At 41.5% G+C, this 27282-nt stretch overlaps 1 protein-coding gene across 2 annotated transcripts in view; it reads right to left on the bottom strand.

Moving 5' to 3' along the window:
• Positions 1-27282, bottom strand: part of SORBS2 (sorbin and SH3 domain containing 2) — a 380804-nt gene that overhangs the window by 293244 nt on the left and 60278 nt on the right. Inside the window, exon 2 of one of the 2 annotated variants that reach the window (XM_010377968.2) lies at positions 20192-20273. The exons of the other annotated variant lie outside the window; for it this stretch is intronic. The gene's annotated coding sequence lies outside the window, so the exon portion shown is untranslated. The remainder of the gene's footprint in view (positions 1-20191; positions 20274-27282) is intronic. 2 annotated transcript variants of the gene reach the window in all.

Here is a 27282-nt window from a genome sequence, read left to right as displayed (position 1 = left end):
GAAACTCAATCAAAACCACTCAACTACATGGAAACTGAACAACCTGCTCCTGAATGACTACTGGGTACATAACGAAATGAAGGCAGAAATAAAGATGTTCTTTGAAACCAATGAGAACAAAGATACAACATACCAGAATCTCTGGGACACATTTAAAGCAGTGTGTAGAGGGAAATTTATAGCACTAAATGCCCACAAGAGAAAGCTGGAAAGATCTAAAATTGACACTCTAACATCACAATTAAAAGAACTAGAGAAGCAAGAGCAAACACATTCAAAAGCTAGCAGAAGGCAAGAAATAATTAAGATCAGAGCAGAACTGAAGGAGATAGAGACACAAAAACCCCTCCAAAAAATCAATGAATCCAGGAGTTGGTTTTTTGAAAAAATCAACAAAATTGACAGACTGCTAGCAAGACTAATAAAAAAGAAAAGAGAGAAGAATCAAATAGATGCAATAAAAAATGATAAAGGGGATATCACCACCGACCCCACAGAAATACAAACTACCATCAGAGAATACTATAAACACCTCTACGCAAATAAACTAGAAAAATCTAGAAGAAATGGATAATTTCCTGGACACTTACACTCTTCCAAGACTAAACCAGGAAGAAGTTGAATCCCTGAATAGACCAATAGCAGGCTCTGAAATTGAGGCAATAATTGATAGCCTACCAACCAAAAAAAGTCCAGGACCAGATGGATTCACAGCTGAATTCTACCAGAGGTACAAAGAGGAGCTGGTACCATTCCTTCTGAAACTATTCCAATCAATTGAAAAAGAGGGAATCCTCCCTAACTCATTTTATGAGGCCAACATCATCCTGATACCAAAGCCTGGCAGAGACACAACAAAAAAAGAAAATTTTAGACTAATATCCCTGATGAACATCGATGGAAAAATCCTCAATAAAATACTGCCAAACCGGATTCAGCAGCACATCAAAAAGCTTATCCACCATGATCAAGTGGGCTTCATCCCTGGGATGCAAGGCTGGTTCAACATTCGCAAATCAATAAACGTAATCCAGCATATAAACAGAACCAAAGACAAGAACCACATGATTATCTCAATAGATGCAGAAAAGGCTTTTGACAAAATTCAACACCCCTTCATGCTAAAAACGCTCAATAAATTCGGTATTGATGGAACGTACCTCAAAATAATAAGAGCTATTTATGACAAACCCACAGCCAATATCATACTGAATGGGCAAAAACTGGAAAAATTCCCTTTGAAAACTGGCACAAGACAGGGATGCCCTCTCTCACCACTCCTATTCAACATAGTCTTGGAAGTTCTGGCTAGGGCAATCAGGCAAGAGAAAGAAATAAAGGGTATCCAGTTAGGAAAAGAAGAAGTCAAATTGTCCCTGTTTGCAGATGACATGATTGTATATTTAGAAAACCCCATTGTCTCAGCCCAAAATCTCCTTAAGCTGATAAGCAACTTCAGCAAAGTCTCAGGATACAAAATCAATGTGCAAAAATCACAAGCATTCTTATACACCAGTAACAGACAAACAGAGAGCCAAATCAGGAATGAACTTCCATTCACAATTGCTTCAAAGAGAATAAAATACTAGGAATCCAACTTACAAGGGATGTAAAGGACCTCTTCAAGGAGAACTACAAACTACTGCTCAGTGAAATAAAAGAGGACACTAACAAATGGAAGAACATACCATGCTCATGGATAGGAAGAATCAATATCGTGAAAATGGCCATACTGCCCAAGGTTATTTATAGATTCAATGCCATCCCCATCAAGCTACCAATGAGTTTCTTCACAGAATTGGAAAAAACGGCTTTAAAGTTCATATGGAACCAAAAAAGAGCCCGCATTGCCAAGACAATTCTAAGTCAAAAGAACAAAGCTGGAGGCATCACGCTACCTGACTTCAAACTATACTACAAGGCCACAGTAACCAAAACAGCATGGTACTGGTACCATAACAGAGATATAGAGCAATGGAACAGAGCAGAGTCCTCAGAAATAATACCGCACATCTACAGCCATCTGATCTTTGACAAACCTGAGAGAAACAAGAAATGGGGAAAGGATTCCCTATTTAATAAATGGTGCTGGGAAAATTGGCTAGCCATAAGTAGAAAGCTGAAACTGGATCCTTTCCTTACTCCTTATACGAAAATTAATTCAAGATGGATTAGAGACTTAAATGTTAGACCTAATACCATAAAAACCCTAGAAGAAAACCTAGGTAGTACCATTCAGGACATAGGCATGGGCAAGGACTTCATGTCTAAAACACCAAAAGCAACGGCAGCAAAAGCCAAAATTGACAAATGGGATATGATTAAACTAAAGAGCTTCTGAACAGCAAAAGAAACTACCATCAGAGTGAACAGGCAACCTACAGAATGGGAGAAAATTTTTGCAATCTACTCATCTGACAAAGGGCTAATATCCAGAATCTACAAAGAACTCAAACAAATATACAAGAAAAAATCAAACAACCCCATCAAAAAGTGGGCAAAGGATATGAACAGACATTTCTCAAAAGAAGACATTCATACAGCCAACAGACACATGAAAAAATGCTCATCATCACTGGCCACCAGAGAAATGCAAATCAAAACCACAATGAGATACCATCTCACACCAGTTAGAATGGCAATCATTAAAAAGTCAGGCAACAACAGGTGCTGGAGAGGATGTGGAGAAATAGGAACACTTTTACACTGTTGGTGGGATTGTAAACTAGTTCAACCATTATGGAAAACAGTATGGCGATTCCTCAAGGATCTAGAACTAGATGTACCATATGACCCAGCCATCCCACTACTGGGTATATACCCAAAGGATTATAAATCATGCTGCTATAAAGACACATGCACACGTATGTTCATTGCGGCACTATTCACAATAGCAAAGACTTGGAATCAACCCAAATGTCCATCTGTGACAGACTGGATTAAGAAAATGTGGCACATATACACCATGGAATACTATGCAGCCATAAAAAAGGATGAGTTCGCATCCTTTGTAGGGACATGGATGCAGCTGGAAACCATCATTCTTAGCAAACTATCACAAGAACAGAAAACCAAACACCGCATGTTCTCACTCATAGGTGGGAACTGAACAATGAGATCACTTGGACTCGGGAAGGGGAACATCACACACCGGGGCCTATCATGGGGAGGGGGGAGGGGGGAGGGATTGCATTGGGAGTTATACCTGATATAAATGATGAATTGATGGGTGCTGACGAGTTGATGGGTGCAGCACACCAACATGGCACAAGTATACATATGTAACAAACCTGCACGTTATGCACATGTACCCTAGAACTTAAAGTATAATAAAAAAAATTAAAAAATAAAAATAAATAAATAAAATAAAAAATAAAAAATCATATCCATAGGATATTGCAGGTTTACAATCATACTACTTAGTGAATAAAATTTACTTTTTTCTTAAAAACAAAAAAAAAACAAAAAAAAATCAGAAAATGTGTTGATGAGATTAAAAATAACAAGGTATTCTCAGAGTTGGTTAATTGTTTTTAGTCATGGTTGTAGCTTAAGCCTTTTTCCGATTTTGAAATGCAATTTCTCTTGGATGATGAGGCCATAAGTCAGAGATCTGCTTCAATAAAAGAATAAAATTATCCGTAATAACCTCTGGATCATGAAGGATAGAAACCTAATTACATTTCCTTTAAAAATAGCTTCCTGGGGGCACAAATAAACAGCAGCCATATAATGTCATATATTAATATAACCATCCAGAAAAGAACCAGAAAGATAAAACCTATTATTATAATTTGCAATCTGTTCAACATATTAGCTATAAAATTAAAGGCTGATCTTAAAAAACATTAAAGGTTGTATTTTTTAAAAGAGCCAAGGTAAGCAGAAAAAAGAGATTTGTTTAATAAGGTTGCTTTTCTCAAGAAATTAATGCAGTTATGTAACAATTCAAATGCATTTACAAACTATACCAAACTTCAATGTTCTCTTAACCGTTCAGAGTACACAAGCAATCAGCATCACATATATTTGATTTAATCATTGAAAAGACAGCTATTAATTTTAAATCATAAAATGAAAAAAAGTTGGATAATCACATACTGAAAAGACAGAATTCTGTGATAATTGCTCATTAAAAATAGAAATTAGGCCAGGCGTGGTGGCTCACACCTATAATCCCAGCACTTTGGGAGGCCAAGGCAGGTGAATCAACTGAGGTCAGGAGTTCAAGACCAGCCTGGCCAACATGGTGACGCCCCCGTCTCTACTAAAAAAATACAAAAAATTAGCCAGCATGGTGGTGGGCGCCTGTAATCCCAGATACTTGGGTGGCTGAGGCAGGACAATTGCTTGAATCCAGGAGGTGGAAGTTGCAGTGAGCCGAGATAGCACCATTGCACTCCAGCCTGGGTGACAGTGAGACTTTGTCAAAAAAAGAAAGAAGAAAGATGAAGGAAGGAAGGAAGGAAGGAAGGAAGGAAGGAAGGAAGGAAGGAAGGAAGGAAGGAAGGAAAGAGGGAGGGAGGGAGGGAGGGAAGGAAGGAAGGAAGGAAGGAAGGAAGGAAGGAAGGAAGGAAGGAAGGAAGGAAGGAAGGAAGGAAGGAAGGAAGGAGGGAAAGCAGGCAGACAAATATAGCAACTCTTTACCCAAAAAACAAAAATAAACAGTATCGTAAAAGGCATAACACTACAAAATTTTCAGTTAAAATCAGGAACTAGGCAGAAACATTTTCCACTGCTGCTAATAGCCTTGAAGATTTTAGTATATATGATTAAGGTAAAATATAATTGCATAAACATTGAAAAAGAAAAGAGCCAATGATCTCCGATTGCTGTGATACGATTTTGTACCTGGCAAAACAACTGATTCTAGCTAAAGAAAAACTGCGAGAATTAAAACAAGAATTTGCATATATACCAGATACGTGTTTTTAAATAAGTTTTCTCTATTTTGGCAATTAAGTAAGAGTGGAAACGTGAAACAGTAAGTATTAACATGATCTGAAAAGCAATACATTTTGTAGAATATCCATATATGAGGATCACTATACAATCTTATTAAAAGACCTAAAAGCAAAGCAAGTGTGTGACTCAAGCCCACCTCTCCCCACTTTACCTTGCCCCCTGCCTTCTTTTCCCATCTTGGTAAATGACAACTCCATCTACCCAATGTATTGAGTCAGAAGCTCAGGGAGCCATACCTGGCCCCTCGGTTTCCCCATCCCCGTATCCAAGCCCTCAGCATGTCCTGTGGACTTTGTCGCTAAGGACCTGCTGAATAGAACAATTGCTCATCACCTCCAATGCCAAAGCCTCCACTCGAGAGGATCTGGTCTCTGTCCTGGACCCCGGGATTCCTTCCTGACTGGGGCCCGCTGACACTTGCTGTCTGCATTGCGCTTTCCACCCAGCACCCAGGGAAGGCCACACCTCACATCTGATTCTGTCACCCTCCAGTGGAGACCCCGATGGCTGCTGCCTGCAGTGACAGCACAATTCCAGTGGCCCCCTCAGCCCGCACGACCTGGCCTCCGGGGCTCCCGGCAGCGTCCGCTCCCACCCTCCCCACTTTCCGTGTGTTGCAGCAGCGCCGTCTTCCTGCCGCTCGGTGAGGCCCAGCTCACGTGGGTGCCAGAGCTTCCCATCACCGCAGCAGCTAGTTCTGCACCAGCTCTCCAGCCGCTTTCTATCCGCTACCCGGCCTTGTTTGTCTCACGAGGAGGCGCAAGTCTCGGAGCTTCTGTCTGCTCACAGGCGGAGCGCCCCTCGTGCACACCGGAGCGTCAGCACGGTGAGGGCAGGCGTCCGGGTGTCCGCCTGTGTGCCCTGCTTGACCCCGTGCCGGACCTTCTACGCGAGCCATGGTGGCACCAACAGCGGGTTTCCGAGACACGGCAGTTGTGAGAATAAAAGAAGGAAGGAATGAACAAAAGGAAAGTCAACACTTTCCCATTTTACAGATTGGAGAGTTGAGGTTTGGCGAGTTATGTAAATTATCCGTGATTACTTAGCTAAGCTTTGGCCAAGCCCAGCCTCCAGACGGGTTCTGTCTGGCTCTGGCTCTCGGGGCTTTCCCCTGCCCGGGCTGCCTCGACTCCGCCTGACCACAGCCCATGTGGAATCTCTCAGAGCCGTCCGTCTTCAACAGGAAGAGACGGCCTCTTTATACTGTGTAAGGCAACCCACTCCCATTTAATGTTAGTCTAGATGGCTGTAGGCGTATTTTGTTATGCTGGCTTCTGCTTTACTCTGCATAGTCGGGAGCATGGGACAGGTGATATGGTTTGCAAATGCCTTTGACTTGTTCTATAACTGCATTGAGTCCTTGAAAAAAGTCGCTTATTAAAACAAAACAAGAAATATTATGCCCTGTTGAAGCTGACCTATCAAAATGTAAAAGACATAAAGTAATGAATGGTGTCTTGGGAAAAACAGTTTTGTTATTGTGTCAGTTATACTTAAAGACAAAGAATATCTTGAAAGCATATTTTAAAATCAAGACATGTTAAGCACTGAAAACTACTACAAAATCTTCTACAAAAGTAGCAAGATAGTATTCATCAATAACTAGGATACTTTTAAGTTTCTCCTTGGTATCTTCTCACCCCTTTCCATCAACAAACATTGTGCTTAGGGCCAGTGGCCTTTCCTTTCCTGCCAGGCTTTCAAAGTATGGAAAAGCAAACAGAACAGAACACTCGACGTTCAGCTCACAGGCTGGAAGCAAATAGACTGTGCTCAGACAAGGGTTGACAGGTTCAGAGTAATTTTCCTCATTTGTGATAGCAACTAAGAGATCCGGGAAGTATTGTCTGTGGTAGGCATAAGCAGGATGAAAATAGCATGGTAGCTGTGTAGACAGAGCACTGAGGTGGAGGAGAAGGATGAAGAACAGAAGAGGGGATGGGGAGAAAAAAGTGAAGAAAAAGACAAAGGAAGGAAGGAGGAAGGATGATACAGGAAGGGAAAAGAAGAAAAGAGGAAGTCGCTGAGCAGAAGCTTGGATTTAAAAACTAGTAAAATTTAGTAGCATTATGCAAGGATATAGTAATGTAACGTCATTGAAACAAGGTCAAACATGGTTAAATAATAAAACTAGGGGAGACTGTAGAGTTAAGGAAATTGAGAAATTAAATAGTAGCCCTTTACAATACATTAGAGACAGCAATCAACATATAAGAGTGAAAGCATAGGAAAGGAAATTAAAGAAATGGAAGCTAGACAACAGTGATCCAAATAAATAATATTTCTCAAAGAAGAAACTACCATAGCACCAAACCTTCTTATTATAATTTTGTACCAAGGAAAAGTCTCTGAAATAACAGAAACTGCTCTAGCAAAAGTGGGTACAGAATAATTGACACCAAAATCCTTTCTTTCAAAATTACTTGACATCACGCATGAAGAAAGAATTTTCAGACATCCAGACAAGAAAAAAGAAAGGCAACTACAAGTGGTGAGAAATGTAGGCTATAACCATAAATCTCTAGAGAATTCAGAGACTATAGCACGAATTATTTTTGAGGAAAAATGCCAACAACTTCTGACGATGAAATCCGGTGAAATATGTTATTCATCCAAGCAAAAATGCCAGGAATGGAGAAGCAGTGGTGAGAGAATGGGTGTGAGGATTAATTCTTTCTTTAATATGAAACTAAAGCTAAATTATTGTGGGAATTTCCATTACAGAATTTAAGGTGTGATAATCTTGGCAAAATAAACATAACAATATAACCAAAACATTAGGAGGTAGGGGAAGAAAAAAGAAGAAGTACAAAATTGTTAATGTTGTTTATCTTTCATATGATTGAGTGTATCAATAATATCTAAATTTGAAACAGAGGTATAAAAACTTAGTATAAATCCTTATTTTCAAAATCTTTTTTCATTATTTTAATGTGATCTCTTAGACACTAATATTTCACTTGATAAAGTAACATTTACCTGCTTTTCTTTATTTGGTTTCTTTAATAGCACTTTTCCCTTGCATTAACAAAATTACATTTGGTGTCTTTTGAAAATTAAACTGATGAAAAAGAAACAGTCATATTGATTGGGAAAGAAGGAAAAGGTGTTGTATTCAAAGATAATATGATTGTCTGCATAGAAATCTCAAAGAATCTGCCAAAAACTACTGGAACTAATGAGTGGGTCTAGAAGGCTGCAATATAGAAGGTCAATATACAAAAGTCCATTGTATTTCTATACACTAGCAATGAATAATAGGAACTTTATTTGAAAAAGTATTATGTAAAACAACATTGAAGACAAAATTCTTAGTAAAATCTAACAAAATATGTAAAGATTTTTATGCAGAATACTATAAAACACTGACAAAAGAAATTAAATGAGATCTGTATAAGTAGAAAGATGTACTATGTTCATGGATCAGAAGACTCAATATTGTTAAGATGCCAGTTCTTCCTAAACTGATCTGTAGACTCAATGTAATCCCAAGGAAAACTCCAGCAGAATTCTTTTTGTAAATATCAGCAAGTTGATTCTAAAATTTATATGAAAAAGTAGAAGACTAGAATTGTCCAAACAAATTTTTAAAAGACTAACAACATGGAGAACCCACACTACACAATTTTGAGACTTACCATAAGACTGCAATAATAAAATACTGTGGTACAGCTGAAAGGACATGAACATAGGCCAAAAGAACAGAATAGAGAGTACAAAAAAGACCCACACCTCTATGCCAATTGATTGTTGACAAAGCCAAGAAAGGAGAGTTTTTTCAACAAATAATTCTGGAGCTTGTGGTTATCTATAAATCAAACATCTCAGCTTATACACAAATGAACTCAAGTTGATCACAGAAATACATGTACATCTTAAAAATATAAAACTTAAAGAAGAAAATACAGAAAAAAATCGTCGTGACCTTAGATTAGAAAAATATTTATTAGAAGCGGTATCAAAAGCACAATCCATAAGAGAAAAAAGTTGATAAACTAAACTTTTCCAAAATTAAAAGCTTCCCTATTGTGGAAGATACTGCTAAGGGAATAGAAAGGCTAGCCACAGACAGGGAAAAATTTTTGTAAAATACTTATCAGGAGAAGAACTTATATCTAAACCATAAAAATAACTTTTAAATGCATTAATAAAAACTCAATTCAATTTTTAAAATGGTTTAGAGATTTGAATAGATTTTTCTACAAAAGAATATATATTATTGACAAAGCACAGAAAAAAGATCCTTAAGTCATTAGGAAAATGTGAATTAAAACCACAATGAGGTACCATTACATTATTTTAAAACTTGACAGTATCAATGCTGGTGGGGATGAGGTGAAACTAGAATTCTCATAACACTGCCGTGGGAATGCAAAATGGTACAGCCACTTTGGGAAACAATTTGCCAGTTTCTTATGGTGTTAAACACAATCCCACTGCTAGATTTTTATCCAAGAGAAATGAAAACCTACATCCACACAAAGTCCTGTGTACAAATGTTCAAAGCAGCTTTATTTATAATAGCTGAAATTAGAAACAACTCAAATGTCCTTTGGTGAATACATAAACAAAATGTGGTACATTTGTATAATGAAATAGTATTCAACAATAACAAAAAATTAACAAATTAAATTATCCGGGTGTGGTGGCGTGTGCCTGTAGTCCCAGCTACTCAGGCTGAGGTGGGAGGTCACTGGAGCCCAGAAGTTCAAGGCTGCAGTGAGCTATGATTGTGCCACTGTATGCCAGCCTGGATGACAGAGCAAGACCGTATATATAAAAAAAAATTTTTACCGAACAAATGATCATTACACACAATATTGTGGAGGAGTCTCAAAAGCATTCTGCTAAGCGAAAGGTATCAGTCACATAAGTCCACCTACTGTGTGATGGTATCCATGAGACTTTCTGGAAAAAGCAAAACCACAGAGACAGAAGACAGACCAGTTTTCACCAGGAACTGGGGGAGGAAGAAGGTTCAAGGTACCTTCCAAAGGGAACTTCACAGGGTGGGGGTAATATTCTGTATCTGGATTGTGGTGAAGCTCACATGACTGTATTTGTCAAAACCCATAGAGCTATATATCTAAAATGGTTGTAATTTTATTGTACATAAATTATAACTCAATAAACCTAACTTTAAAATTAAACAGGTGTGTTTATAGATCCTATATATGGGAATTGTTCCCATCTATCATTTCTATCTGGATGTTCTTATAGACATAAATATTAATCTTTAAATCTCTGTTATACAAGTGTTAACGTTGATCAGTTAGCATTCATGATGATTATAGCAGGGTGAGTGGGACTTTGAGTGACATTTTGCATCCTTCTTTGTGCATTTCTGTATTTCTTGATTTTTAAAATAAGCGTGTGCTATTTTTTTAAATAAAAAAGTTTTATTTTTGTTAAGCGCTCAAAATAAAGGCTCCAAAAAATAAAGGATTAGTAAGATCTGAACAAAAGAAATTCAGAATGGCAGTGAGGGCCCAGTAGAGCTGAGCAGAGGTGAGAATATGATTTCCATCAAATTGGCCTTTGTGGGTTTCAGGACTGGATCTGAGCAGGCAGTCGACCAGTGACCTATCATCTAGACTGTGGTTTCCTCAGCAGAGGACCCCTTTCCTACAATGATCTCTCAACTGCCTTTAGTTCTTGACTCCTAAGAGGTTTCCAACACAGAGACTTGTATGGAGTCAGTGTATTCCTGGAATGCTCAGACAGTAGGGAGTTTCTTTAGATAGTTCTCATATTGTATTGGCATAATCCCCTTTCAGTTCTTGGGAGAATTTACTACATACTTTATGCAATGATTTTAGTGATCAAGTTACAGTCATACTGCTGATTTCCCTACCGAAAGTCGGGCAGCCAAAGTGGTGGCAAGACATAAATTGATTCATCAAATCCACCATCTGTTCTCAATGTACGCATCAGCTCCTCCACACCTGCCTGGACTTATCTTGGGAAGGAGAACAAGAAGAAGAAAAAAAATCAAAATGTTTAATTAACGTTGCTAGAAAAGAAGGTGCTATTTAGCAAAACTGAACCTACAGATACTCACAAGCTCACAGGCTTCTTCAAAGCTGTGAAGGTGTAAGCTAGACGGAAGTGGTCTGTGTAGCCCTCTGATGGCTTGTTGGGGATGGGAGAGTTAGCAAACCCTCTTATGTGAACTCCAGAGCCCGAAGGCAAGGAAAAGCCCACTCTTGTGCTTTCACATTTCTGCCCCTGAAATACGACCTAGCACCCCCGGGCACCTGCTGTCTTTTCATTTTCTCGCACTGCTGAATAAACAAGCATTTTAGGGAAAGCCAAGAACATAATGAAGGCTCAACTCAGAGTGCAGAAGTGTCTAGGGATGCCCACTACAGCTCAGAGGCCGAATGTCACCACGATCACTTCCATACACATAGACTCCATTCACTTTTTGAGGTCACCTCCATTGCCAGTGACAGTTCAGAAGCGTAACATTTCACAGTTTCTTTCTCATGATGTCCTTAGGCCTACTATCTACACATATAAACTCAAATGATAAATGGACTAACTATTTTTATAATCTCTCATTTTACTCTTCAAAATGTTTAGGCAAGAATAAAATATATAACAATGCATAAATGAACCTGAACACTTGGCTCTTTAAGATTCCTCTAGAATATCCTTGGCATCTCTGTAGAGAAAAAAGGTAGCATGAAAAAAAGCCAAATCGTGCTTCACACACACCCACTCCATTTTCCATGACACTCTTTGGGCACATCTTTTTAGAAAATAAGAATTCGGTCTTATTCATTTAAGCTTCCATAAAGTAAGTAATGCATGATTTTTAAACTTTCTGTTTTGAGGCGTAGGTGCCAACAGGCAACTTTCTCAGCTTGTCACCCTATTTAAAAGTTCCGAGAAAATCCACAGCATTCAACATTTCTCTTGTAAGTTACTGCGCCCCTTAGTAAACCACATGACAGGCTGGTAAATACAAGTATTCACAGGCAAATACGATGTGTTACAAGTAAACATAGCAAGCCCCTGGGCGATTGGGGAAAACGATGGACTGACTGAGAAAGCACTTAGGCATAGTGCCTTGTTCCCTGACTATCCAGAGAAGGTTAAATTCCTTGCTAGAAACTCTCATGAAAGGAAATGTGAGGTGGGTGGCAGAAAGGCTAGGGTATTCTAGGCTGCAATAAGAAAAGTATACAATAGACCAGGTGCAGTGGTTCATCCCTGTAATCCCAGCACTTTGGGAGGCTGAGGTGGGCAGATTACGAGGTCAGGAGATTGAGACCATCCTGGCTAACACGGTGAAAACCCATCTCTACTAAAAATACAAAAATTAGCCGGGCGTGGTGGTGGTCACCTGTAGTCCCAGCTACTCGGGAGACTGAGGCAGGAGAATCGCTTGAACCCGGAAGGCAGAGCTTGCAGTGAGCTGAGATGGCACTGACTGCACTCCAGCCTGGGTGACAGAGCAAGACTCTGTCTCAAAAGAAAAAAAAATAAAGAAAAAGAGAACAACGTGGCCTGTGGCCTGGTCTGGTTCTGCTCTGCTATAGACGGCTCAGGCCAGTCTGGAACATGGGATTCCATGTGGGGAAGTCATGCTAAAAGGGAATTAGAAGATCTGTAACAAGAAAAGAAGAGCAGCACAATGAGAGAACTGGGACTTAGGAGACGTAAAGGATGACGGAAGAGGTCTGATCATTTATCCTGGAACAGACTCAGTGCAAGAAGGGACAATGTCACCCTTCTCAAATATTTGAAAAGCTGGGCTTTGAAGTGATTTGTTTGCTTTGCCCCAAAGGGTATAACTGAGACCAAATGGTCAGAAACTACGGAGAAACAGATTTCAGCCCAGTAAAGGGAAGAATCTGCCAGCTGTCAGCGAGAGAATGGCCGAAGAGGAAGGACCTTCCAGCCTGTGTGAAGACAGAATAGGCTGCCTTGAGAGGTGAGGCTGGCTTTGCAGCACACTTGAGTTGCACAAGCAGAGCCTGGGCAGCCATCTGCGGAGAAGCCGGAAAAGGCATTTAGTAGGTAGAAGTAAAAGAGGGTCCATGAGCCCATATAACAAACTTGGCTGTTGAGTGAGGATCTGGCACCCACCTACACAGGCACTCACAGTTCAAATGATGATGGAAATAATATCACGTTTCTTTCTGTTAGTAGAACCCTACATGGGCTGGGTAGAAGAGAAGGTGCTCTGTGCATGGAGGAAGCCTTTGAGCAAGCGAAATTACAGTGTTTGAAGAAACACACTTCCCTCTTTTATACAGGTCTGAAGCTGTTATAAAGATTTGGTTGTTTGAACGGTTGAAAAACTACTGCTTCATTAAGAACCACAGTGTGGCTTCAGGAAAAGGAGAAATCACAAGTTGTGGGCATCCCACACCGTGGCCTTTATTATTCAATGGTTTGACACTGGAAATGCATACCATGCAGCCTGCAGATTTATGGACCGGAGATATTGTGGTATGTTAAAAAGATTTTTTTGCAAGTGATTTGAAATATGCTATTTTTGATATTTCAGCAAAATGAGCTACTGTAACCTAAGTTAAACAAGTTATTCAATAGTCTCAAGCAGCAAAGCATAACCTAGCAAGACTTTGGAACCTGAGGGGTGGTAGCACCCTCCTACTATAGGAAACTAGTCTTCAATTATTTGTAATTGTTATTATTAGAATCATTTCATATCTTCTGGAGAGTTATTAAGAAGATGGGGTTGCTGATCTTCTTAATAACAAATTATCTAATTTTTTTATCTGTAATTTTGTTTGTCAAAACTTTCCCCTTCAGTTGTTGTTGGATAGAAAAAGTTGCTTTTCTTGTTTGATTTTTACTAAATTATCATGGATTCTCACATAGTATATATATGTGTGTATACATTGAACTCATATCTTTTCATTATAATTATTAGAAGCATAAACTGTATGAAACCTGACATTCTATATTATTATTATTATTTTGCTTTCTGGCATTCAATATATTGCCTGTCCCAATTTATTTATTCTGAGTTTTCATTGCATTTATCATACTCTGTAAAGTGCTTGTGCTAGTAATGGCTCCCAAAGATACATCCATATACAGATCCCCACAATCTGTGAATGTTACCTTATTTGAAAACATGGTCTTTGGAGAATGTGATTATCCTGGATTTTCTGGATGGGCTCTAAATACAATCACATGTGTCCCTAGGAGAGAGGGGCAGAGGGGGATTGGAGAGAGACACACAGAGGAGAAGGCAATGTGGAGATGGAGGCAGAGACTGGAGTGATGGGGCCACAAGCCAAGGCATGCTGGCAGCCACCAAAAGTTGGAAGAAACACAGATTAAATTTCTCCTAGGACCTCCAAAGGGAGTGTAACCCCACCTCCATCTTGGTTTTGGATTTATGGACTCCAGAAATGTGTGAGAATAAATTTCTGTTACTTTTTCATCCAGTTTATGGTAACTTGTTACAGCAACCATATGAAACAAATAGTGTTCTTTCTTCTGGAGTTTGTTTTCCTACCTTTTCCCAACTCTAAATTGCTCACACAATGTTTGGGAATTTCCTTCCCCATCTCTATGTACTAAAATCCTGCCAGTGCTTCCAGGCTTAGCTTCACATGGTGTGGCTCCAGCAGCCTACTGTCTCTACCTCAACCCGCATGACTGGGAGTCACTCAACTCCTCCCCTGAACACTCAACACAGGGAAAGCTCCGGAGTCCTCATTGTCTCATCTGAAAACCCTCTCATGATTGTTTGCAAACTGCATGAGATAAACTGAAAATATTTAGCATTGTATTCAGGGCAGAGTAGGTGTTCGGCCCACCTGTCGCCTTCCGAATTGCCAGTGCATAGCTGTATCTCTTTCCCAGCACACACGCCAGCAGGCAACTGCTGCTGTCATTATGCCTCGTGAGGCAATCAGGGCTGAGTGAACTTCCTAAGCTTCTCTCTTTTTGCTTTCTATAATCACCTTTGCTTTCTATCATCCCTTTTCTGTTTTACTTTTATCTTAGAGGAAAAGTGTTTTTCTTCCATTCCAAGGTTAAACTTTTCAACTAGGTTTTAATGTTCATCCCTCGCACCTCCCCTGGAGCCTCTAGCCATTTTCTCCTTCTGGAAAACATCTCAATCAATCCCTCTCTGTTTGCACCTTCTTCTAAACTGAAAACTGAATGAGGTGCATCAATGTTAAAACAGAGAAAGAAAACGCAATTGCTCCCTTTCTCTCCCACCCTACTTGATTTTTTCCACATTTTTTTTGTTTTTTAAAGACTGCTTCCGATGCCTCACCATTCACGCATTCTAAATCATTTCTAATCTGGTCTGCATGTTCGCCTCTGCTATTTTTTTCAAATCCATTAGTGATTTCATAGTTATGAAGTCCAGTTACTGCTTCTGGGACATCACGCTCTTGCACCTAACTCTGCTGTGGCCTGCGTATTGGGTATCTCTGCTGGTCTCTTCGATTCAAAATGTTTAAAATCGGTATCACCTCCCGACCTCCAATTTATCTTTTCATGTTCCTCTCAGTCTTTCACTTGGGTGCTAAGTGTTCATCTTTGCTTTTTCCCCTTCCTTCCACACAATCTGTGCTTCTGTCCTCCTCCTCTGCCTGACAATTTTACGTCCTGAACATCTATATAATTTATTGTTACTGTTACTCCATTGGATGTAATGAGGCTCTCATCACTCGCCCACCTGAGCTACTGCAGTTTCCTCCTGACACTCATTCCACCTCCTGCCTTCCTTCATTCCACTCACTCCTCCACAATTCTGCCAGATTAGTTTTTTTTCTTTTTCTTTTCTTTTCTTTTCTCTTTTTTTTTTTTTTTTTTTTTTTTTGAGACACAGTTTCACTCGGTCGCCCAGGCTGGAGTGCAATGGTGCGATCTCAGCTCACTGCAACCTCTGCCTCCCAGGTTCAAGCAATTTTCCTGCCTCAGCCTCCCAAGTAGCTGGGATTACAAGCATGCGCCACCATGCTCAGCTAATTTTTGTATTTTTAGTAGAGATAGGGTTTTGCCATGTTGACCAGGCTGGTCTCGAACTCCTGATCTCAAGTGATCCACCCACCTCAGCCTCCCAAAGTGCTGGGATTACAGGTGTGAGCCACCGCACTTGGCCCAGATTAATTTTTAAGTGTATTTATTAATATATCACTTTTTTGTAAAAAAAAATCCTTTTGTGGCTACCCATTTTCTATTGAATCAAGTATATTCCATTCCATTTGCTTTGGTTGGCCTTGCAAAGCTCTTCACAGTAGAGAAGTCACTGTGGCTACCATCTATGGAATTCTGCTATGTTCCAGGGCCTCGGAAGCACTTACAGACGTTATCTCCTCTTATCCTCACAAGAACCCTGTGTGGCAGGCTCCGTATTGTTTGGATGTCACAGTGAGAATCCAGAGGTTTAACCAGGATTAGAACTGTGTGTCTCTATTTCTATAGCCTAACGAGAGAGCCCACGAGAGAATCTTTAAGACCGTCTCCACTCACAGCTGCTTCCGGACTCCCCCATAGTCTCACCCTGACGGCTTCAGGAAGTGATCACGCTCCACTCAGTGGTCTCACCTCTGCCTGCTGAGGCCAAATGCTTTCCGGTGCCCCACTCAGGCCCTTTCTAACAGCGCAGTGTGTGTTTGTCTTGCTGCTTTATGGCCGTGTGCACTCAGGAGCGTGGGGATGCCTTCCTTTCATGTTGGTGTCCTCTTCAACATCCTAGCACATGGGCCTGAACATAGAAGTGACTCCATATGTGTTGAATTCCAATGCCTAGGTTTTCTGCCTTGCTAGAAAACAGGTTCTTTAAGAGTAGGACAAACTATAAGAAATGTTTGTATGTTTTATAGTATTGAACATGATGCGTTATACATAGCTGATAGTAACTATCAAATGAATGAATCAATAAATAGAATAAAAGAAAGGGAATCACTTAAGCTGTATGGGTTTCTTCAACTATAAAATAAAGGGATTAGGACAGACTGCCTCTAAGATTCCTTTCAGATCTAAAATGTTATGAGTTTAAGATTCTGCTTATTCTTTGTTTTTTAATTCTGCATATTCTTTGTTTTTTAATTCTGCTTATTGTAACGCTTTTTTATTTTGTGTCAGTAAACAAAAAAGTAAGTGGACATTTGTATCTATGATATTAAACCCAAGAAGCCATCATAATGAAATCACCTTTGCAAAAACTGTAACAGTGAGAAAATGATTGCAGTGAAAGAGAACGTATCTAATCAATCCCCACCTGGCCTTTAACCTCCAAACTGCCTTTAGTCCTTCCTGGGCATGACAGCCGTTGCCAAACCTACACAGCCTTTGCAAAGCTAATAAAAGACCACAAGTTAGGAGAATGGGGGACCTGAATTCTGTTAAGGTACGGATGTGCACGATTATCAGCCATTATCCTGAAGGAAACAAGATTTGCAGCATGCTCAATTATTTCTGCAGATAGCAACACTGTTGTATACTAGAACCTAAGATTGGCCTTTTGAAATGTCTTTTCAGGTTTTTGCACTTCTGACCACCAATGGCTCCACTTGGACCCACCAACCAGCTACATGGTCTCACTCACAAGGAGACCCCCTGGCCTGCCAAACTATCCTTGAAAAAACCTAGTCTCCAAATTTTGGCAGCGATTGACCTGAGCAATCTCTCCCACGTGCTGTGGCCAGTCTTGTGTCAATTAAACTATTGCAATGCCATAGTCTCAGTGAATTGGTTTTGTCTGTGCAGTGGGCAAGAAGATCCCATCAGGTGGTTACAATAACTTTTTTTTTTTTTTTTTTGAAATGGAGTCTTGCTCTGTCTCCAGGCTGGCAGTGCAGTGGTGCGATCTTGGCTCACTGCAACATCTGCCTCTTGGGTTCAAGCGATTCCCCTGCCTCAGCCTCATGAGCAGCTGGGATTATAGGCACATGCCACCACACCCAGCTAATTTTTTGTATTTTAGTAGAGAAGGGGTTTCACCATCTTAGCCAGGATGGTCTTGATCTCCTGACCCGTGATCCACCCGCCTCGGCCTCCCAAATTATTTTTGTATTTTATATAAAATGTTAGATTGGGTGCTAAGTTAATTTCTTCTACTCCTGCTTATACTAGAAATCTTTGAGCATCAAAGTAAACTGGAGCATTTCAAGTGCTTCAAGAAACTAACCTGAGTGTACAGAAGAATAAAGAGGTTAAAGAAAATATCTAGCTATGAAGGAACTTGGAAGTTGTTAATGTTCTAGAATTGCACCATGTGTCTTTAAGGGGCAAAGGAGAGAATAATTTAAAACATCCACTAGAGAGCTCTGCAACATTTCCTTTTTGCAAACATTAATCAATGGTAGTTACTCCCCAGAGCAATGTCAGCACTCCCATAGATTCAATTTTACTAGTAAGGACTTAGATTATACACCCATGTTCACAGCAGCCTTATTCACAACAGCCAAAAGGTGGAAACGACTCAAGGATCCACGGACAAATGAATGGGTAAAAAAAATGTGGTGCATACATATCATAGAACATTATTCAAACTTAAGAAGGAAGGAAATCCTGGCACATGTTACAACATGGATGAACTTTGTGGACAGCGTGCACGGTGAAGTAAACCAGACACCGAAGGACAAATCCTGTATGATTCCAATCATAATGAAGTACCTGGAGAAGTCAAACTCATAGAGACAGAAAGTAGAATGGTGGTTGCCAGAGGCTAGGGTGAGGTGGCCAGTTATTGTTTAATGGGTACACAGTATTAGTTTTGGAAGGTGAAAAAATTTTCAAGATGGATGGCGGAGACGGTAGCCCAAGAATGTGAATACACTTAAGGCCTTATGGCTTAAAATGTATTCACATTCTTAAAAATGGTTAAAATGGTCAATTTTATGTTATTTACATTTTCCCACAATGAGAAAGGGAGAAACCTTGAGCAAGTGAACAAGAAAATTATAGCCTCGACAAAAACAAGAATAGGGAACTATATAATATATTCTTCTGTAGTTTGAACACTCCGATTACCATTGAGAGCTAGTGAAGTGACTGGTCTTGAATTTTCTAAGGATGCTAGCCGTGGCGGAGCAGGAAGAAAGAGATAATCAGGTACAGAGTAGGGAAGGCACTGTGGCTGCTATGCTGTGGAAGGAGGAGGAAGAAAGAAGAGAGAGAAAGGCCTTATCATACTTAGGAAATGGCAGCCTTGTGCTGCCCTGTGTTCCAGAGCGATATGTGGTGAGAGGGCTTGCTGTGGGATCGTAACATCCGTGAGTGTGAGCCTGGGGGAGGCAGGATGGATGGGCTGAAATACACCAGACAGTACCACTGCCACGTTGGGAAAGGCTCTGGGAGCTGCTGACTGGAGCTCACCCACTAACAGGGATGGAGCTTGTCAAACTTCATTATTCTCCAAGATACTGAGAGACCCAGGTCCTTCAGCACCTCACTCATGGATGTTAAATCTGGAATAGATAGTGTAGAGGTGAAGCGAATTTTCTTCCCTCCAGCTTCTGAAGGTTTGATAATTTGAGTCCATAAAACAAACTGACAGTAGACAGCTTAACAGCCAGAAGAGAATGTGAATTTATTCACATGCAACCAGGCACGGGGGTCCCACAAACATGAGACTCAAAGAAGGGTCAGATGGCTGAAGTTTTTAGACTAGCTTCCATTCCAGACTATGGAAGGAACAGAGGCTAGGGGTTCCCTGGGGAAGGAGGAAACAAGGTTATGGGAGAGTGAAGGCGGGTCAGCCTGGTGAGCACATGGTGTCTTGCTATGTGGATAAAACTCTGCTGTAACCCTGGAGCTGCCCTCAGGAGGAGCAGATGGGAATGGGGTAAAAGTCTCTATGAGACCTTGAGCAGTGTCAGACTTTAGCCTCTTTTTCCCATGAGTTAACCTTTCCTAGATCCAGATGAGGAAGACAAGGGGGCCTCCGAGCCTGTCTGCATGGTCTGTCTACCTCCCTAAAGCAGATTTTCCCTACAGATGCAAATCTGCCTCACAAAGGACAGTTTTTCAGAGCTATTCCTGTGTTCTCTAGCCCCTCTGAATACCGATCTCGAAATATGCCAAAGAAGCGTATTTTAGGGTAAAATATTCCGGTTTCTTTCAATAGAACGATAGAAATATGCATATTTTAAAAGAGCAAAGACAGTATGGGAACATACTGAAGGAAAAATATGAAAAAGACAAGAGCAAAAGGATCAAACGCAGAAGAAAATGCTGGCAGGAGGTGCTGGGGAAGAGTGGGGATAAGAGTCACGAGCTGCTTCACGGCCCTGGGCGTATTTGCATAACATCAAAATTAGATTTTGACTGATCTGATTTTCCAACAAATTGATCGGCTTCAGAAGTAAAAAAAAGTAAACAGAGATAGTCATTTTTACTATTAGTAATCATCAAAAGTAAAAATTGATTTGAAAATGTCTGTGTAGGTTTTCAGTTTTACAGACTTAATCTCCAGTTCCTTTTAAGAATGGTCTGAACCCAGAGACTCTCTGTCCATAGCAATGAAATCGCATGTTACACTGAAGACCTGACCACAAGCACCCAGATGTCTTACCTCAAAAGGCACCAAGGCCTCCCTGTAACTGCTGTACTGTCAGAATCAGTATCTCTCTGGGGTCTGCTTCTGAGGTTCAGCCCATCAGCTCCATTGCACTGACACAGCTCAGTTTATGCTAAAGACAGCTGCCACCTCAGTCCCCACCAAAGAACAAAACACACTATCATCCCAGGTGATGCAACCCACTCCCTCAGCAAACATCACTGTGACTTGAAAATCACAGACGCTCAGAGAATGAAGGAGGCCTGGAGACCATCTCCTCGGAGCCCAGCCCTTTCCTGCAGCAGAGACAGGAGGGGCTTGATCACACAGGGAGCCAGGGACTGAGCCGGGATGCCTCCTGACACCCCGGCTGGCCCCACTTCCATACTGCTATGTATGACCAAACATTCGTGTTTTAATGACCCCTTCATCTGATCACATTGCTTGGCACACTTATTTTAATTTTAGACTTGAAAACATGTGATTTACTGGTTGTGTGCGTCCAAGAATCCACAACACAGAAAAGAAAGAAGGAGGAATTAGGACAATAGGCCCACCGGGGCCAAAATTCTCACCCTCAGCCTACATCTCTCAGGAGTGACAGGGCAAGCCCTGGAGCCACTGAGGCAACAGCAGTGAACTAAGTCAGGGCCAAGTTCAGTGGGCTTGCTTTGGTGTCACGGCACCTCCTGAACTCCTTACCTGTATGTTTGAGCAATTCCCTACCATACAAACCTCTACTCTATTCATTTATCCCAATAGGGAATCCAAGAAGGCCAGGTAACACTTCCCTTGTCCTCGTAACTGAGGCTGGATTTAGCTTCAGATTTCCAATGGGAATGAATAACCCAAGGAGGTGAGGTCAGTGGAGGAAAGTGGCAGCGGCGTGAGCATCCATTCTGCTGCAGCGGATGCAGTGGATGCAGCGGTCATGGTGCCCGGGTGGCACCTGGTGCTGCATGGCAATGGCGCCGCCCCAGCCAGGATCCCGGGTGCACTGGGCCCAGTGCCCGGCTGCCTTCTCGCTCAGAGTCAGGTCTCAGCGTCTGTGGCCCCAGCTAGAGCTTTCCGCTGATTGGCGCAGACAGGTCGGCTGAGAATGAAGGACTAGGGTTTTTCTCTGAGAATTTTGCCTTAACAATAAGAAACTTGAATAACAGTGACTTTGTCACACTGTAACATTAACAATTTCTTTTTCAGAGAAGTAAAATGTGGCCAATTTATATTTTTCCTGAAAGGATCTAATTTTCAAATAATTCTGGACAATCCCTCCATTGTTTTCTTTTGAAAATATTATTATTGGAAAAGTTTGGTCCCAAATTCACAGCACAGGGTCTCACTTGGACTAAAATTAGCCAGAGAGAATGATCAGTAAGGACCAGGAAAAGGGACTATATCAAAGTAATGGAGTTTGAAATCCCATTGAGCAGAAACCCCATTGACCACAATTATCCAGCTCTGAACAAGGATCAAATGCTCATAGGCCAAAAAAAGCTCTGGATTAGGTCAAATAATCTCACTTAACCAACTTGTATATAACAAATACTCCAGTGGATTCCACAGCGATTTCGTTTTGGAATTTGTCATGGGAAATAGGTAGGAAAGACAGATTGCAATGGATTCATGCATAAAGAAATGCACTTAAAGAAAAGGGGTAATTTTTTCAGCATTGATGGGTTCTGAATTAGATACAAATCTTCAGATAAAGGATTTAGACATGTTGGCCGGGTGCAGTGGTTCACGCCTGTAATATCAGCACTTTGGGAGGCCGAGGGGGGCGGATCACAAGGTCAAGAGATCGAGAGCATCCTGGCCAACATGGTGAAACCCCATCTCTACTAAAAATACAAAAATTAGCTGGGTGTGGTGGCGAGCACCTGTAGTCCCAGCTACTCGGGAAGCTGAGGCAGGAGAATCGCTTGAACCTGGGAGATGGAGGTTGCAGTGAACCGAGATCATACCACTGCACTCCAGCCTGGTGACAGAGCAAGACTCCTTCTCAAAAAAAAAAAAAAAAAAAAGATTTAGACATGTTTGCTGCCATTAGGTACATTCAACAAGTGTCAAGAATAAGCAGGATGCTGGATTAAAAGAGAACAATAATAGATAGTGACAACTGGATTAACCGCCTCCTACAAAGCAAGGATGGAAGCGCCTTTCCCAGAAAGCGCAGACTGTCCTGGGGGCTGACCTGGGCAGGGAGTGCTGGAAACACAGACCGGAGACAAGGAAACGCCAGAGGTGCAATGTGTTCATTTAATCATGGGCACTAACATCAAAAGTTAATTTGGAAAGCAAAGGAAACATTCTAGCAGGATGAAAGAGCAGGCCTTTACACCTTCTCAACTGTCAGCAGAAGGAGAAGAAGAACTCTGAGAAGGGAAGAATACCAAAGACATAGAAACATTTGAGAGATTATACTGAGCTTAACTAGAATCTTAATATGCGGATGAGGCAAAACTTTAGACAGTAGACTTTTCCTAAGTGAATTTCTTTTGGAAATACAAGCAACACTCAACTTAGAGGACAATATTTTATGCCAGAGGCAGTGAGGCCACAGATTATATAATAATTTTCTTTAAACAGCTAATGGCCAGGCACGGTGACTCACGCCTGTAATCCCAGCACTTTGGGAGGCCGAGGCAGGTGGATCACCTGAGGTCAGGAGTTCAAGACCAGCTTGACCAACATGGTGAAACCCCGTCTCTACTAAAAATGCAAAAATTAACTGGGTTTGGTGGCGCACGCCTGTAACCCCAGCTACTCAGAAGGCTGAGGCAGGAGAATCCCCTGAATCCGGGAGGCAGAGGTTGCAGTGAGCCACGATTGCGCCACTGCACTCCAGCCTGGGTGACAAGAGCGAAGCTCTGTCTCGAAAAAAATAAAGAAATAAACAAACAAACAGCTGGTAACCAGGTCTGACATATGGAAATTCCTTCCTTCTTGTTTCGATTCACTGCTCTTTCCAAGCACAGAACTGCTCTGTAGTGTAACAGGATGATTGGCAAGGGGTGCTCTGTAACCCCTGAAGTGTGTGCCCCTAACAAAGAGCCATATCTCCTGCAGAGTTCTTGGTGGAGGATGCTCCACTGGGAAAAGCCAAGCCACGGGGTGACGCATTGCCCTCAAGTTTCCCTGGGATTCCAGTGATACCTGCCCTACATTACAAGTACTGCTTACACATGGTGGAGAAAAAAAAAAAAAGCACATGTCAGTGATTAGTTTGTATTACTGAGCTACTGGAAAAGCTGCCAGCATCTGCAGCAACTGCTGAGACTCAGGACACAATACCCCAAATGAAGACCCCAGAAGCAAGAGCTTCTCTCTGCCCACTTCTGCCTTCAGTGCCTCAGCCCAATTCTCTTGAGACCAGACAGAGAACCCACAATCTCTCCTCCTCCAGGCATGTCACAGTAACCACAACTCCTTTGCCCCAGGGCCAGCCTTAAAACCTAAAAGTATTACCCTAACTTTCCCTCCACCTTTCTGGATAAAAACTGGCGACGAAGACACTCTCTGAGCCACCTTGTTTGAGTGTAGGTCACGAGACCCGATTCCAGAGAGGGCCCTGCCCCACACCAGAAGGAAGGAAAGCTGCCCAGAGAGGCCAAGAAAAATCTGGACAGACAGGCCTTGCTGGGTGTCCCCACTCAGTCTCTTTGCATTAGACCACACCCTTCCGTCCAACCATATGCCCACACGGCTGCCCATCCTTTGTGAAACCTAAGCACAAAAACGGACAGTTTCCCTGTGTCTTTGGGTCTTCAATCTGAAGGCTCCTATGTACACTTTAATAAAATTTGTACGTCTTTTCTCAAATGAATCTGCCTATTGTGAGTTGATTTTTCAGCGAAACTTCAGAGGGTGAAGGGAAAATTTCTCCTAGCCCTGACACAACCATAACTACTGCAGTCTGAAACAGGCATGCTCCACAACCTATAGTCACAGCTATAGAAAGTCATGGAACACAGATGGCTAAGGTTCAGACCAGAACGAGAGAGTTCAAAAAGCTAAGGAGTTAGGCTGGGTGCAGTGGCTCATGCCTGTAATCCCAGCACTTTGGGCAGATTACCTGAGGTCAGGAGTTCAAGACTAGCCTGGCCATCATGGTGAAACCCCGTCTCCACTAAAAATAAAAAAAATTAGCAGGACATGGTGCCAGGTGCCTGTAATCCCAGCTACTAGGGAGGCTGAGACACGAGAATCGTTTGAACCCAGGAAGCAAAGGTTGCAGTGCGCTGAGATCACGCCACTGCACTCCAGCCTGGGTGACAGAGCAAGATCCCATCTTAAACAAACAAAAAAGCTCAGGAGTTGGATAGCGCAGGGGCTAACATTCCATCTAAGCAAAGTGACTATAATACAACCACTTTTTGACGTCTAAATAAACTTTGTGCCTTTAATGACTATTTTCTGATTAACATCCCATTACTGCCTGAAGGCAAAACAAAGCTGAAAGGGCAAGATTGTGTGATAGCCAAAGAAACTCTTTCACATATTAAGCCATTGAGCATTTTAAGACATATTCTAAATGGATCATTCTAGCAATTAAGCAGAGGGGAAAGGAACGGTAGGGGATATAAGAAGGGAAACCAGAAAGAAACTTTGACAGTTGATGTCAAAAATAAGAAAGGCTCAAACTAGTACCATGGCTGTAAGGAAGAAAAGAAAGGGGAAATTTTCCAAACATATATTTAGAAGTGAAATCAACCACACTCGATTATTCACTGGATAATGAAAGACTGAGTGAGGAAAATAAAAACATCAAGAATCATTCCTGGGTGTTTTTGGAGGCAGCACTGCTTGGGGTTAGTCAGTAATGGGAGGCAAAATAAGAACAAAATAATGACTACAAAAACAAATGGAAGTAACTAGTGGCTGCACTGATTTGCCTGTCAGCCTTACTGCTTTGTCTTTACCTCTGGGAAAAAAAATTGAAGAATGTAATGGGAATAAAATGCAGAGCAGTGTGGACAGGGTGTGAGTTTAGCACAAGGTAATACCCAAATCTTTAGAAAAAGCAGAGAATGTTATTTGGATACTGTGAGCTTCACTGTAGAGGCCAAGGCATGGTGAGATTCGATAAAGGTGCACGGAGCATAAATCTAACAGGTGATTATGCTACCGATGACCCACACGATGCTGTTTAATGTGTTTAATGGCAACATCCTGATCCACTCTTGCCTAGGGGATTTTTAATGGAGCTACACAAAACCTGTTCTGCTTTGGTTCAATGAGATATATATTTTTTTTTAAGCTCACACTTTAAGCAAGGAACCTAAAATCTCTTCCATCATCACAGTACACAGAGGCAATACTAATTTTCAGAGCAGGCTGATCTGGAACAAAGGAGATAGGAATCAGGGCAGCCTCTGACAGAGTGGTCACAGGAGAAAGAGATGGTGCCGCCTTGAACAGCCACACCCAGCATTCACAGGTGATGGCTGGAGGTAAGAAGCAGCCGGTTCAGTCCAGATAAGAGCATTTGGGACACACAGTGGATAATCCAATCTGGGACAGGCAGAAGCTACTCCTTAGTCAGATGGTTACGGTTTCTCAAAGAATTGGTGGCTGTCATCAGGACCCACAGACTTCTTTGCCATTCGCTGTATTTAAGTGTGCACAGGGATTTGGACATATTTTTTATTTTACAGTGTAGATTCTGTCGTTCTTGAAAACCTTTTTTCATTTTGTGAAGCACTGAGTTTATTTATGTATTTTTTTTTTTTTAAGAAAGAGGGTCTCACTCTTTCACCCAGGGTGGACTGCAGTGGCGTGGTCATGGGTCCCGCAGCCTCGACCTCCTGGGCTTAAGCGATCCTCCCCCTCAGCCTCCCAAGTGGCTGGGACTCTGACAGGCATACTCAGCACTGAGTTTAAACCCACCTAACAACCAGCTACGCGACATGCCCAGGAATTCCCACAGCCAAGATTTTCTAGTGGAGTCAAGGGCTTGATATTCAGAGTTGGAAAAATAAAGAGCTCTCCTTAACAAACTATATCTGAATAAGTAGACTTGTGTTTGGGGGAGCTAAGAGTCACAGTAGAGCCCAACAAGTATTATACCTTGAAGCCTTGACACGTTCCTTACAGTCATAAGCACTCAGCAAATGGTTACCATGCTAGACGCCACAGAAGACTTACCAGAAAGGGATAAAGTTGGAAATATGAAAATGAGTTAGACTGTGGCCATAATCTGGAGGAAAACAGGTAAGCTTTGATCTACCTGTTGAAAACAGGTAAGATAGAGGCAACGGCACTAGAAAGGAGGAGACAGCTGCACATGGTGGCACACACCTGCAGTCCCAACTACTAAGGAGGTTGAGGAAGGAAGATCTCTGAGTCCGCGAGTTTGAGGTTGTCGTGTGCTATGATCACATCTGGGAATAGCCACTTCACTCCAGCTCGGGCAATATAGTGAGAACCCACCTCTAAAAATAAAAAGAAGAAGGGGAAGAAAGGAGAAGATAGCTAAAAGAAATTTAGATTCAGACAATCGTTCATAAGTAAAAAGGCAGTGAAGTACATAGGACAAATAAGTTACTATACTTGAGAGTAAAATATTAAATTGGCCAGATCTTAACTTGTGAGAAATAAATAATAGGGCTACCCATTCCACACTGACACGCAGCAGTGAACACACAGCCTTTAGTTTACAACGGGACTTTCTCCAGGCAAGTACAAGTCCCAGTTCTCTTACCAAAGAGAACTCAACTTGGATTTACATGAAGGTCAAAGGATCCAGCTCTGTAAGTCACACCTAAAAACATTCCAGGCATAAAATAATTAGGACTACTAGGCTATAG

This window comes from Rhinopithecus roxellana, chromosome 2 (genome assembly GCF_007565055.1).
Source record: "Rhinopithecus roxellana isolate Shanxi Qingling chromosome 2, ASM756505v1, whole genome shotgun sequence".
In the NCBI taxonomy this organism is placed as follows: domain Eukaryota; kingdom Metazoa; phylum Chordata; class Mammalia; order Primates; family Cercopithecidae; genus Rhinopithecus; species Rhinopithecus roxellana.
The sequence above is the reverse complement of the archived record's forward strand: the minus strand, read 5'-3'. Positions and strand labels throughout refer to the sequence as shown.